General features: G+C 38.4%; 1 long non-coding RNA gene across 1 annotated transcript; it reads right to left on the bottom strand.

Moving 5' to 3' along the window:
* Positions 1–3,656: 3,656 nt before the first annotated feature.
* Positions 3,657–14,324, bottom strand: cend1. Its single transcript, XR_208539.3, has 2 exons — positions 14,215–14,324; positions 3,657–7,535 (listed from the first exon to the last, which is right to left on the bottom strand). It is a non-coding gene; the product is annotated as a cell cycle exit and neuronal differentiation 1 (long non-coding RNA).
* Positions 14,325–15,610: the final 1,286 nt, after the last annotated feature.

The following is a 15,610-nucleotide window of genomic DNA, read 5'->3' as shown; positions in this document are numbered from 1 at the left end:
TTGTGACCACCAAGCTCAGCCTCCTCTTAGGTCCCTACTCCAAACACTACAACCAGTTGCCCCTGACACTCTACTGTGGCACTTTTGGTCATGAAGAACTAGAATAGATATTCAATAGATATTGAAGCCTTTACAAATCTTTAAAGAATGTAGAATATCTAAAAAGGCGCAATGCTTCCAAGGTAGTTAATAACAGAATGTTGTATGTAGGAAACTGGTGCTGCAGCCTAAGCACCCCTCATATAGAGTAACCCATAGCATCATTTTTATTTTATAAAAATAAACAGTTTGCCCCAGCTTCTACTTTCCTGCTGTACTACATGTTTCTTACAGAAGCTAATGCCTTTTCTCACTATGGCTTACCACCAGATTTACCTTGGACTGATGTTTATGCAGGGCCGCCATCAGAAATTACGGGGCCCCTCACAACAAAATTTTCTGGGAATTTAAAAGTGAAACACCCTTTAGGTTCCTGTGTGATGTATTTGGTCAGGGCCCACCTTAGCACCAAACAAGGTTTTAGACATATGAACACATTGTTATGATTTGCTATAGATCTAACAAACTAATAATAGCAAATTTATTTTCCCCCCTAATCTCACCTTAAATGACCTTCAGGCTGAGTTTCCATGAGTATCAAGAGAACAAATAGACATTCTCTGCAAAGCTAATCCTAACTGGCCTCCAGGTTGCCCCCCCCCCCCCCCCCCCCCCAGTCACTGCTTCATTGCAACCCCACAGCCTGTACCGCTGAGCACATAAAGCAAATGTAATAGAATGGACTTTACTCTTTAAGAGAACCAACCCCCCACACATTTCTCACCCCCTCCAGGGGCACATTTTTTCATTTGGCCTTTATTTGCTATTTTTTTTGTAAAAACTATTGCTCTGTGAGGCTACAACTTTATTGTTACTTTTTATTACTTTCTATTCATCTTCTAGTCTCACATTCAAACCACTGCCTGGTTGCTAGGGTAAACTGACCTCTAAAAACCAGATAGCTGCTGAAAGTCCAAAACAGAAAGTAAAATCAGTAAACAAAATATAAAAAACGAAGACCAACTGCAATTTGTCTCAGAATATCACTTACACACCTCAATGGGCCAAGCTCACCCTGTATATACCAGCATGTCACTGCTATTACTGGCAGTAACTATCTCACCATGTAACCTAATTACTTATGTTGGTAGGAGGAGAAGCGTTTTCTAAACTCTTCTACAGTTTTAGGGATACAACTCGCCTCAGGCGGCAGCACCCCCGAAGTTACCAGGGGCGGTAAAAAGCTGCTCCTAATAACTTCAACAGCTAAATTTCTGGTTTTTAAAAGGGCAATTGCGCTTTCTACACTAGTGAAAACGATCCCCCCGGACGCCCACTAGCACTGTAAAAGGTAAGCGTCGGGGGTGGCATCGGAGGGGCCAAAAACCCCCCTCGATACAACACCCAAACTCTCAACACTTCTTTGTCCTATAGTGGAGCAGGTTGCTTGTGCTTTTCTAAGCAATCCCGTCCTCCATCTTTTTGTGGGGGCATTCCAACACTACAATTTTTCTACTCATAGCTTTGAGGCTACACTCCCCAAACTTGAATCACAGGGTCAGCCTGAATGAAAAAGATGATATTTGTTGGATGTTAAATGCTGCCTTTCTCACAATATTTAGGCCAGGGTCCCCAAACTGGATGGATGATTACCTATTCAGGGTCAGAAAAAACGGGCGAAGCCACAAGCAGCCAATCATATTTCCCCCATTAAATTTCATTGGTTTAAATTAAAAATGCTGCCATTCTCATACTATAGACGACAAGGTCCACAAACTTTTCACTGTTGATAACCGGGGGACTGTAGTTCAAAAATTGAATTTCATTGGTTAAAATGTAAAATGCTGGCAATCTCACACTACTTATGCACAAACTTTGCACAGTTTGTCACTGGGTAATTTTGCCTTGGACTGTGTTTCAGAATAGGCCTTGGCATTTCAGGTACAGAGAGGCCCAAACAGCCCCCACCAGCCCAATAAATAGTGACTGTCTATGGCATCTTACAGCAACTGGCATTTGCCAGAATCCACAGATTGCCAGTGTGGACCTGCAAGCTTGCAGATACCCAAGTATCAGAACTCACAGATTACCCGTCCGGGCATGGGCACACCCACCAACCGCCAATCACAATTCAACTTTTGACTTTCAGTCAAAAAAATTATTTTAGTGGGGAAATTTAAACTTCTGCCATTCTGACACTATTAAAACCAGGGTCCCCAAACTTTGCACAGTGTTCTTTACTGTTATTATTAAATACTATTGCTGGTAAATACACTGTAGAAGGCAGTTTCCATACAGAAGTAAGAGGCAGGTGAGTGACTTATTGCTCTGTGACTCATAGAAGCAAAAAGCAGAATTCCTTTAGTGGATATTTTTACAACATCTTTATTTAATATTCCTTGGGGTCATTTTTAACCACTGGCAACCATTAAAATGATTGCTTTGAGTGTTCAACCTGCAGCTGGCTAAAAAAAAAATCTAACCACTGATTGGTTACTATAGGTTACTGCCCACTGCAAATTAAATTTAACCAGTGATCAGTTTCCACCAACAGAATACAGACATGCCAAAGAAGTAAAGGAGGAAATACTACAGGCTAATATGGCCAATGTCCAATCCAACAAGCATTTGTTTATAGGGTATGACTGCTGGGATTGTGATAGTACCTCTCATGTAGTGTACAGTCCAATCATGTTGTTCTTACTTCAGCACTCTCTCGCAGAAATCTATCACTGGCCACTGAATTGCTCCATGGGTTCTTAGGCTATAATCACATTTTGCTAAATCTACTGTGCACTTTCCTAAAGGTGGCCATACATGGGCCGATTTTAGCTGCTGATATCAGTCCCTTAGACCAATTCGGCAGCTTATCAGCCCATGTATGGGCACTAACGATGGGCCTGCCGACTGAAATTGGTCAGATCTAGATAGGGCAGGTTTAAAAATTATTAGCCCGATATCGCCCACCTGAAGGTGGGGATATTGGGAGAAGATCCACTAGCTTGGCAACCTCGCCAAGCGAGCAGATCTTAACTTATATGGCCTTCTTAAGTTTTGGTTTCGTTAATGGATTTATTTATTGTCTAAGCATTAACCTTTAGTATCTTGTGGGCATTTAAATTCAGTTGCAATTGGTTATCATTTGAATTTCTTTCCTTTATGTAATCCTTTATGTAATCTGACTATTAACACTTAACCTGCTCATATGGCTTTGGACTCTGGGAAAGAACCTGACCAATTCTATGTAGATAATGCCCTGATCAATATTATTTAATGCCAACCATTACACAAATGTGCCTTCTCTAACCGATGACAATGACGATGACATTTCTGTATTTGTACGTCAGTCCAGCATTATTGTACAACATTTTGTAGCCAAAAGTTGTCTAACCAGCACCAGGGCACCTCCCTATTAAAACTTTGTTTCGGAGGGCATCTCTTTTCCATTGCTTAATCTTTTCTCTAAAGTGATCTGTAACACTTATTGTGCAGTTAAAGCCAGGTCCAGAATGGCCTTTTTAGTGGAGAAAGTGTGGCAGCTAACAAAGTGGAGGCAATATGCTCTTCTTGTTGTCTTGAATGAACTGCACCTTGATCTAGAATATATACACAGACAATGAAGTATTTAAGACTTTATTAGATACATGTTTATGGCCACACATTCCTGCTAAAAGTCTGAAGTGGGGATCAGTTTCACGCATCGCAGTCACACAGTTTCTTATGAGGAAAGGACACGTACAAGACTGAGAAAAGATTAACAGAGGTGCAAACTGAAAATATCAGTTGAGTGTATATGGAAGATTTGGGTTTGTCTTTGTACATTGCCCCAGAACCAAAGGCACTAAATGTAATTTTCATTTATTTCCACTTTTGCTCTGAACGTAGGGTGCTCTGGACTCCATTAAGAATCTGCAGTGAGGTGAATACATGGCCGCATGGAAAGGTTCCACCAGCAAGAACGACATATTACCATATTCTGCAAACTGATTTCACTCCATACTTTCTCTAAGACTTCATCTGTTGGTGCCAATATGGGAGCTCCTACGCGTATGCAAGTGGAAAATTAGGTAGGACTAGGGTTTGAGTTTGATGGCACCTAGGCACAGTAAGAAATTAAAATACTATTTTAACTTTATGTTGTGCTGGTTTCTTATATGCTATATGCATTTTTGAGTAAATATATAGCCTCCGCCTACACTGAAAAACATAGTCAACGTCTTTTTAACAGCTGCACTCATATGTTTCTATTGGACATTGTGGTTTGTATTCACAGAACAAAGATGGCAGAGCTTAACCAGTATCTTAAAAACTGTTATAAAGACATTTCTATGATCCTGCCCCTCCTACAAAAAAAAAATATTTTAGAAATATGGCTGGTGGCATCTCTGTTAATTTTTTCCCCTTGTAAAGCACACATTGACACAAACACCAGATGCAGCTATCAGAAGGGCGGTGTCTATAATGGTGGCTGGTTTGCCGCTGAGAATGGAGATTAGAGTCTCCATGTCTGCCTGTGATGGGAAAAGCTAACTCTACTTTAAAGATACAGGCCCATATTTTTCTGCAGTCTTTAGATAAAAAATCTGCACCCAGCTTTTGACTGCTGTCTATAAAAGGAAAATAAACCCTGTATAAGTAGTCTTTATCTTTAAATTACTCATTTTTGTCTCATAGACTGTTCCTACTGGACATATTTGCTTTTATACGTGGAAGTGGGACCTGCTACATTTCTTGCCTTAGCTGTTGCATTTCATTTGATCCCTATAAAAAATGTTTCAGAAATCAATATGCCAAAGATCAATATGGCAGCTCAATTTTTTGCAGAGATACAAATAAGCATGGATGAAGGGGATGCAATGGCCTCACAGCTTACAGTTAAGGCCAAAATGAAGGAAAGATAAAAACTACTTATATAAATGGCATATTTCCCTTAAAAATTATATTCAAAATACAAACTTTTAATATTTGACACAGAATTCTGTAACAGTTACAAAAATATACAGAAACGTTAACAGTTCTTAGTAGCGCAAAGCACTGACATCACTGATTTGTAGAAGATATCAATTTTGCTTAAAGCAAGGTTATTGAGGGTAATATAATAACAGGCACAACGTTTCCCCACAAGGACTAGTAACTCATAGCAGCCATGCAGATGCTTACTTTTTAGTCATAGTGGTTGCCATGGGTTACTACCAGGCTTGGGCTGGGAATCAAAATAGGCCCTGGAATTCCAAGTACACAAAGGCCCAAACAGCCTCCCACCAGCCCAATAAATAGTGACTGTCTATGGCATCTTACAGCAGCCCCTCTGGCATTTCCAAGAATCCACAGATTGCCAGTCTGGGCCTGGTTACTATAACTGAAGTACCTGTTATTACCCCCAAAGTACATAACTCCCTGGTGTGTCCATATTCTTTCAACCAGTAAAGAAACTTTCCACAGTATTAAAAGCCCATTGAGTGTATCTTTCTATTGTTTTGCTCTTGATAATCTATAGCCTTTACAAGAGCTACAAGTGATTTCCCTTCAACACCATATACAATCATTTATTAAAATAGAGAGGTAACTTTTATCTTAATTATAGTTTTCCTTTAATGGGGTTTAAGTGCAGGCAGCTTTTATTAGGAATACCTTAAAAATAGAGGCCTTAATCTTCTCGTATTATCCTATTCTAACTGCATTATTGCATTTATACGCTTTCAGTATTTTAGGAGAAACAAACACGGTAGGGTGTCAAGGAACAGTGTCATAATTATCATTATTGTCAGTATTGATGGCATTATTAATGCAGGATAGCAAAATTAATTTTAAAATCTCATAAGTGTTGTCCCTCAAAAATGTCAATTTATCTGATAAGTGTAAAAAATGTTCTTGTATTAAAATACCATGAGCATCTATGAGGACCATTTTGGTTTTCCAATGAGTTATTAAAAGTGGAGTAGAGAGATTTTACTGTTAAAGGGACAAATAGTGAGATGAAATGTTTAATGGTAAGAAAATAAAGAGGGATATATTGGACACATTGGAAGTATTATGAAATGTCTCATATTGGGCTTTAGCCTCCTTCCTCTACAAACCACTACTTAGCTGAACCCTCAAATGTTTGTTGATAAGAGGGTTTCTCTATTCATCTTTTGGTTTTACTTTTGGATTTTACTTTTTTGGGTTCGGCTACCATCTATAGCTTCAACTGTATTCTAGGAGTCTTCATAAATCCCTAGAAAAGATTCCTCAGCAAATACTTGCTAGGGTCCCATTAACCTGTAAAATGATAGTGTAAATGCTGTAGTAGCTGAGCTATTCAGGAATTTGAGTAACATTCTGGGGATAAATACTTAAACATCCTGTGATCACTAACGCTTTAATGCTCCTCGATACTTTTGGTAGAGCTAAATTATATTTGCTGTCTGCTCTAAGCCACGTAGATGCATTTTGGCACCCAAATAATCACACACTGGCTTGGGAAAAGCCTAATGCAGTGTGGTGGTTTGAAGAGGCAACCATTGCTTACATCAAATGGTAAGGATTTTGCGGTATGTGGCAAGGCAATGTAGCAGTGAAGGCATTGGGAGAGGATAACCACTGGAATTCGAATGAAGACAGATTTACAGAGAGAGTTGGCTTACAAAGCAGAGGTACATTTCACTTAGGAGATTCAATAGCAATTTAGAGGGACAATTATACGAGATTCCCCTGTACAATCCATAGGAGTTGGCGTGAAACATTACTATAGCTGAATGGTGCAAAGTAAGATGACTTATACTACAGACTTGTTAAATACAGTGTATTATTAGTGATGACAAATGACAAGGAACCTTTCTGAAATCAGTATGGCATCCGCCAGCGGTCCCTTGTCTGCTTTCAGATCCACCTCCTCCCAGATATCTGTGTGACTGCATGTGATGGATATGTGACAATTCTGCGACATGCAGCAGCCTTTGGAGAAACTGTACATGTTGGTCCTTGTTCGGACCTCCCTACTTGAACTTCCCTTGAAAATTTCAAACATGTTATTTTTTCCGGGCCAGAAACACAACACCTACGATTACTGCAAGGGCAGCCACTGTCACACCGGCAGCCACCAGCAGAGGCTTCAGGCCTTCAAACCCTGAGCCTTCACCCGTGCCATTAGATGTATCCTGCTCTTCTGCGTTCCCCTTGTCTTCTGAAGCCGCTGGTGGCACCTGAGGTTCAGCTGCCACAGGCTTTGTGCCATCTTGATTGGCTGGGATGCTCTCTGCTGTCATCTTCTTTGCTGAGGGATTATGTTGCTCTTTGGTTGAGGTGTCTTTCTTCTCTGCTGCTGCTGAGCCACCCTTCTCAGTTTTAGAGGCCTTAGAGCTGGTAGATCTAGATTTGGCCTCCATTATGAATTCTACCTGGGCCTCTAAGGTGTGATGTTAAAATACTCTTGAGTTTTTTTTAGAAAAATCAGTCTGACTGTAATATATTTTCTTATGCTGATATTATATTCACAGCAGGTTGTCCAAAATAATCTGTTATAGGAAATAAATAATAACATTAACTACACATGTTACTGTGCTCCAAATTATTATTGAAACCAAAATATACTTAATGTTATGCTTGTGTAGCATATATATGCTTCTATTTTTTTTATTATTAAAGGGGAACTTCACCCAAACACAATTTAATCTTTTTGAAAAGTAAACATATTTTTAAGCAACTTTGAAAAGTATATTTATAAAAAAAAAAGCAGCCTTTTATGATTTGTAATATAATAATATGGATTGGAACTGCTACCTAAGCCTGGCTCCCTGTTCCCCTGCTGATCTGGCTGACTACTTTGAAACTCACAGAAAATGTAACAGTAGTTGACTGTCCTCAGCCTGCCTTCAGCCTGCATCCCCAAAATCCCACAATGCCCTGCACACGTGATGTCAATAAAGAAAGGAACATAACAGTGCAATGCATGGTGAGTTATGTAGTTCCTGCATGCTGTCCGTAAACTGTGGAAAAGTTGTTATAATTTGTAACATCAATGTTTTAGTCCCTCCTCCCCAGCATAATCTAAACCTGAAATGTTACCACCCATCATTATCTATCAGTAATATAAGCCTATCCCTGATATCAGGGGTTCCCAACCTTTTTTACCTGTGAGCCACATTTAACTGTAAAAAGATTTGGGGAGCAACACAAGCATGAAAACACTTGCCTCCAACCAGGAATTCAAAAATAAGCACCTGCTTTGAGGCCACTGGGAGCAACATCCAAGGGGTTGGGGAGCAACATGTTACTCACAAACCACTGGTTGGGGATCACTGCTTGATATCATGTCACACTATCATTACTGTTAATAAGATCTAACTCAGTGGCTGATATTGTACTATAACTATCAGGATAATCTAAGCCTACCTCTGATACTGTGCTCTCATAAGGATAATGTAAGCCTAACCGTGATATTGTTCCAATCATTGTTAACTTGTCACTAATGTTGTGTCCCCATAATTAAAGTGGCAGTTCACCTTGAAATTAACTTTTAGTATGATATAGAGATTTACACTGTAACACTATTTGCAATTGTTTTTCATTTTTTTTTTTTTATTCAGCAGCTCTCCAGGAATTTCACTGGCTATGTGTTTGCCAGGGTTCAATATACCCTAGCAACCAGGCAATGGTTTAAATGAGAGGCTGGGATGTGGAGCGGCATAAATAGCAAGATAAGTAATAAAACGCAACATACATTGCAATAGTTTTTTTGATTGCTGGGGTAATTTACCCCTATCAGATTGTTAGAATGAAGTAGAAGAAGACGACAAATAATAATAATTAAAAGATAAAAATAAGGACCAATTGAAAAGTCTAAGAATAGGACATCCTATAGTATACTAAAAGTTAATTTAAAGGTGAACAACGCCTTTACCTATCTAGATAATCCAGATTTAATCCTGCCCATAATAATGTGCCCATCAACTCTGCCCTGCTAATGATATACATACTTTTTTTTTATAATGAAAGAAAATGTAATTATAAGCAATGGAAAAATACACAATAAACAGTGTGAATTTTATTTCTTATAAATATTATGTCTAACAAAATATGTCTTTTCATTTTTCTACCCTACAATAAGTAAGCTAAATTAAAGTCTTGGCTGGAGGAGAACTGCTTTCTTTTATATTGTTTAAGAGTCAGAACCATCAGTGCAAAGAATAGAAGGGGACTGACAATTATTGATTTCAATAGCAAGAATCTTGCAAAATCATTAAAAATGTTTAATTTACGTATATTAGATAATTTAAGCTTGTCCCTAATACGGTGCCTACCGTTATTATAGATCAGCATAATCTAAACCTGCTCCTAATATTGTACCACCCATCATTAACTATCAACATAATCTAAACCTGCTCCTAATATTGTACCACCCATCATTAACTATCAACATAATCTAAACCTGCTCCTAATATTGTACCACCCATCATTAACTATCAACATAATCTAAACCTGCTCCTAATATTGTACCGCCCATCATTAACTATCAACATAATCTAAACCTACTCCTAATATTGTACCACCCATCATTAACTATCAACATAATCTAAACCTGCTCCTAATATTGTACCACCCATCATTAACTATCAACATAATCTAAACCTGCTCCTAATATTGTACCACCCATCATTAACTATCAACATAATCCAAACCTACTCCTAATATTGTACCACCCATCATTAACTATCAACATAATCTAAACCTGCTCCTAATATTGTACCACCCATCATGAACTATCAGCATAATCTAAACCTACTCCTAATATTGTACCACCCATCATTAACTATCAACATAATCTAAACCTGCTCCTAATATTGTACCACCCATCATTAACTATCAACATAATCTAAACCTGCTCCTAATATTGTACCACCCATCATTAACTATCAACATAATCTAAACCTGCTCCTAATATTGTACCGCCCATCATTAACTATCAACATAATCTAAACCTACTCCTAATATTGTACCACCCATCATTAACTATCAACATAATCTAAACCTGCTCCTAATATTGTACCACCCATCATTAACTATCAACATAATCTAAACCTGCTCCTAATATTGTACCACCCATCATTAACTATCAACATAATCCAAACCTACTCCTAATATTGTACCACCCATCATTAACTATCAACATAATCTAAACCTGCTCCTAATATTGTACCATCCATCATTAACTATCAACATAATCTAAACCTGCTCCTAATATTGTACCACCCATCATGAACTATCAGCATAATCTAAACCTACTCCTAATATTGTACCACCCATCATGAACTATCAGCATAATCTAAACCTACTCCTAATATTGTACCACCCATCATGAACTATCAACATAATCTAAACCTGCTCCTAATATTGTACCACCCATCATGAACTATCAGCATAATCTAAACATGCTCCTAATATTGTACCACCCATCATTAACTATCAACATAATCTAAACCTGCTCCTAATATTGTACCACCCATCATTAACTATCAACATAATCTAAACCTACTCCTAATATTGTACCACCCATCATTAACTATCAACATAATCTAAACCTGCTCCTAATATTGTACCACCCATCATGAACTATCAGCATAATCTAAACCTACTCCTAATATTGTACCACCCATCATGAACTATCAGCATAATCTAAACCTACTCCTAATATTGTACCACCCATCATTAACTATCAACATAATCTAAACCTGCTCCTAATATTGTACCACCCATCATGAACTATCAGCATAATATAAACATGCTCCTAATATTGTACCACCCATCATTAACTATCAACATAATCTATACCTGCTCCTAAGAATGTGCTACCCATAATTTACTATAAGTAAAATCTAAGTCTGTTCTTAATATTGTGCTACTCATCAGGCCCAGACTGACAATCTGTGGATTCTGGCAAATTCCTGAAGGTTTGTTGTAAAATGCCCAGTCATTTTTATTTTGCCCATGGGGGGCTGTTTGGACCTCTGTGTACTTGAAATGCCAGGGCCTATTTTGAATCTCAGTCCGGACCTAATGTCCATCATAAAAGGATAATCTAAGCCTGTCCATGTTATTAGGGTCCTATCATAAACTATTATGGTAATATCTGTTTTTTGGTGTTATTGTGCTCTGCATTATTAACAACTAGGATAATATAAGCCTGTCCCTCATTGCTGAGAAACCCAGAATATGTGAGCCTGTACTTGACCATCACTCACAAGGTCATGCTGTGTTAGATATAAATAGGGGCTGTCAGAAACCATCTTCTTTAATTTGTGGAATCCTCTTCTATCAAAGACTTCCGACAGCCACTTTATTGATGCCTTTTATGTGCCACTTTAACCAAACTCCCAGTGCTTCTGTACTCTGCCATTCACTATCCCTTAGGTCTCATTAAGGCTTTTATCATTACTATAACAATATCCATGAGCATTCTGTATTGTCACTTTTAAGACTTAACCAGTCAACAATTACAAATCTAAACATAGTGCATGGTGCTTTTCATGCTATTAGTGCCAATTTTCCTCTGCATGATGGATTTCATGCCTTTGTATAGACTATAAATGAGCATGGAATGGAATTGATTTATGCATCATTTATAGATCTTCTATTAAAAATGAGAAAACTAGCAATGCTAATAATAGAGTGGGTACAGAGCATATTAATGTTAATATTGCATGTGAAATGATGAGCGTTCAAGTGTATCTAGGAGAGCAAATGACCATTCTCCCAAATTCTCACTTTAACCAACCTTCAGACTCAACTATTATATGAATAATAAACCAATATTATCTATATCTGCACTCTTTTTATGAGCTAAGGGGGCCATGACCAAAGGTCGGACTTGGAAGAGGGGCTCTAGCTGAAGGACCTAGGAATCATAGCGTATGATCAACAAAATATTGTTCTGTTTTAAAACAGATAGATTAAAGGCAGGAGTGGGTAATTATTCCCCTTTGCCCCTTTTTTGTTCTTCAGCATTCAAAATGGATATTATTGAGATATAGCATCCAGGGAAGAACCAGTAAGGGGCTAAAGGTTATGTGAAAAAAGCTAAAAATTGTACACTGATGCATTTATGAATGATGGTCAGAAAAGGGCCTGGGTGTCCCAGTGATTCACATTGACACAGAATGGTGGGTAATTTCCAGTGCTTTGTCCCACTTTAACAGAATGAGAAATTGCTTGAGGGACACAGTGCTATAAATAGGCCTGTATGCCATTAACCATAATCAGGGATTTGTCAAATATATAAGTGGACCATATAATAAACTCTTTGATTCCTTTAATAATCACTGGATCCAGAGAATATGAGGGCATTTCTTAATATTAGAAGAAAGGAGATTTTATCTTAAGGTGCAGAAAGGCCTTGTTACCATTTAAGCTGGGAAGATGTGGAATTCTGTCCCTGAGTTGGTGTATTACCATATACATTAGATAGCTTAAAAAAACCCTGAATGTCTTTTTGTGAGAAAATGTAGTCCAGGGGCTCATCTGCTTGTGACCTTTGGAGTAAGGAAAGGGTTTTTTGCCTTGTTCCATGTCAATATTACCTCAAATAAATGTCCTAAAAGTGGATACCATATAAGATGGGTATGTATTCCATTCTCTTTTAATATGTTAATTTTAAAAAAACTTTCTTTTTATCTATAAGGATTTTGCTAGTTCATGGAGCTAGTCCACTCAGATCCAAGGCCCTTATTAGGCCATATTTAACCAATAACTTCAACAAAGGGGATTCAGTTGAAATTAACAAACCACTTTCATCATCCTTGATGGCATTTTATAGGAATATGTTAAATCTAAACCAGCTTAAGTCCTGTTGGGAAGCCCCATATACACAGCTGTACATATTAGTAAGGCCACACGGTAGGCCAGGATTTTAGGAATAACCTTTTCCAAAACAGCCAAGTAGAGGTTTCTACTCCAGCTTAACTGTTATACATGGCTGAATAATATTATCACTGACTATACACGACCTTCTAACTAAAGGATTTGGTGCAATTAACTCAATTTGTGGTTCCCCAGCTGTTGCTGAGCTACAAATCCCAACTCAGAAACCATCAAAACCTGTAATTTTATCACTAAATGAATAATGAATAGATGTATCAATAAGGCTGTATGAATAACACTAGGCAGTGAGACAGACAATCTGATCTGTGCTAAAGCGAAGCATGGCAGCCCACAAGGTCAAGGATCAGGTCATGATATGGGATTCCATCCACAACTTTAAACACTTCCATAACTGAGAGCTAAGAAATAATAAAAATTCTACTGAGTAAAATACCTTATAACCCCTACTATCAACATGTCTGGAACTTTATCTTCATGAAAGAGGAGTCTAGAAAATATCACAAGTCCAGGAGTTTTTCCCACTAGCAGGACACTGCTTTTAATAATGTGTACATCCAGCCTGAGAGTTTCCCAGTCCATATCAGAATGGTGGGGAGAGCAAAGGGGAACTAAAGAAATCACTACAAACATTGTATGAACAAGCTGTTTATATGTTTATACAAGTCAGTAGCCAGCTCCATTTCAAAAGTCATCTTCAGAGCCACAAATTATTCTCACTGCAGCTTCCTGATACCCTAGTTAAAAGGTAAAACCATGAAGAATTGTCTGGCATTGAAAGTGTTAAATGCTTCGACATCTGTACGGTGCAGTTACTGCAGCAAGTCACCTCTGCCAATGCCATTTCTCCTGTTCTGTATGAGCCCCTAAATGAAATGCCACCACATACTGCAGGAATTGGTATGATTTGCCTTGGTAAATTATATTATATCATCATGTGAAGGAATGCTATGATAGGTTACAATTTTAGTGTGGGTAAGGAAAAACATCACAAAATATTTAGGTCTATTTTTAATATAAATAAGACATAATTTTCTGATGTAAAATTTGGGCAACTCAGAACCTGTGTGTATTTGTATACAGATAATAATTTTGATTAGGTTATGTAATTTATTAAGCTACAGTAAGAGGCAGAATATTCCCACACCAATGGACTACAGATGGTACAGCCATAGTGCTTTATACTGTAGGAATGCAGAAACACAGAATATACTGAAGCATGAAATGTTAATGCTATTAGTCCTTATTGTTATTCTTGCATCTATATAAAAGTATATATGTAGAAATATTGAAATATATATAAAGCTGATACTGATACATCACCTCTTTGCTTCTTCCGCCTTGCAGCTCAGAGGATGCTCTGCAGGGACAAACCTGGGAGTTTCCCACAATGCATCACTCCCTGCTGCAGGGAAGAGAGGGGGTAAAGGAGTGACTGGCCAGTCAGGGAGGAGGAAGAAACAATCTGGAATGTACCATTATACGATTTTGAGAAGGGGCTTTTAAAATACCTGCCTTGTTTTAAAAACGTTAGAATGAAAGGAGAAACACTGTGGTTGATTGTGGTCTTTACATTTGTTTTGGACAGAAATCAATGTACTGGGAACAAATCAGAAACTCTCATTTCTCCTCATCCCTACAGTGTGCACATGACCTTGCAGGACTGCAAGGATAAGGAAAGGATGACTCAGTGTTCATGATGTCACCATACGTAGCAGTTTCCAAGGCAACGGTTGCTTAGCACTGGAACCCACTAGGCCTGAACATGCTAGTACAGCCTTAGCAGAGTATTCATAGTACAGACGTAAATTGCCAGAGACCTATTAAATAGATTCAGATCACTAGGGAAGTGATAATCCAGTCCTGCTATCCTGATCCCTATTTACAGCACAGTTACACTTTCCCCGTTTTTAATAAGGAACAAGACCCAGTGCTTTGAATCTGAGCTTTTCTATCTATTCTTTATTTATATAGCAAATAAGTCATTTTATTATAATGCATTTTTTACATGCACGAATCGCCCAACAATCTAATGTCCTTATCACTAGGGATGTAGCGAACCTCAAAAAAAAAGTTTGCGAACGCGTTCGCGAACTTATGCCAAAAAGTGCGAATATTCGCGAACTTTGCGAACCCCATAGACTTCAATGGGAAGGCGAACTTTAAAACCTAGAAAAGTCATTTCTGGCCAGAAAACTGATTTTAAAGTTGTTTAAAGGGTGCCACAACCTGGACAGTGGCATGCAGGAGGGGGATCAAGGGCAAAAATTGCTCTGAAAAATACTTTGTTGACACAGCGTTGCGTAAAATCGCAAAGGCAGCTGGCAGACCTAGCGGAAATACGTGGCGTTTTTTGTTATTTCGCGCTATTACCACCATGGAAACTGGATTTGCTGAAAAACGCCATGTGTGGCTTGTGCGGCGTTTTTAGGCCGAGAAAAAACGCAGCGGAAAAACGCCACGCGAACCCAAATTGCGAACATACGCGAAAAGTTTGCGAACTTCCGAACTTGCGAACACCCGATGTTCGCGCGAATTAGTTCGCCGGCGAACAGTTCGCTACATCTCTACTTATCACAATCATATGAACATTATGTAGGGTTGCCACCTTTAGTTATACAATATTTTGCCCAGCAGGGAAAGGGGAATGAGGAGGTGACTTTAGGGCCCATGATATAAAGGGATGGATCTGGCAGGGATCTAGTAGGTAGGAAAGGGT

This window comes from Xenopus tropicalis, chromosome 4, assembly GCF_000004195.4.
Source record: "Xenopus tropicalis strain Nigerian chromosome 4, UCB_Xtro_10.0, whole genome shotgun sequence".
In the NCBI taxonomy this organism is placed as follows: Eukaryota; Metazoa; Chordata; class Amphibia; order Anura; family Pipidae; genus Xenopus; species Xenopus tropicalis.
This window is presented reverse-complemented; position numbering and strand designations above follow the sequence as displayed.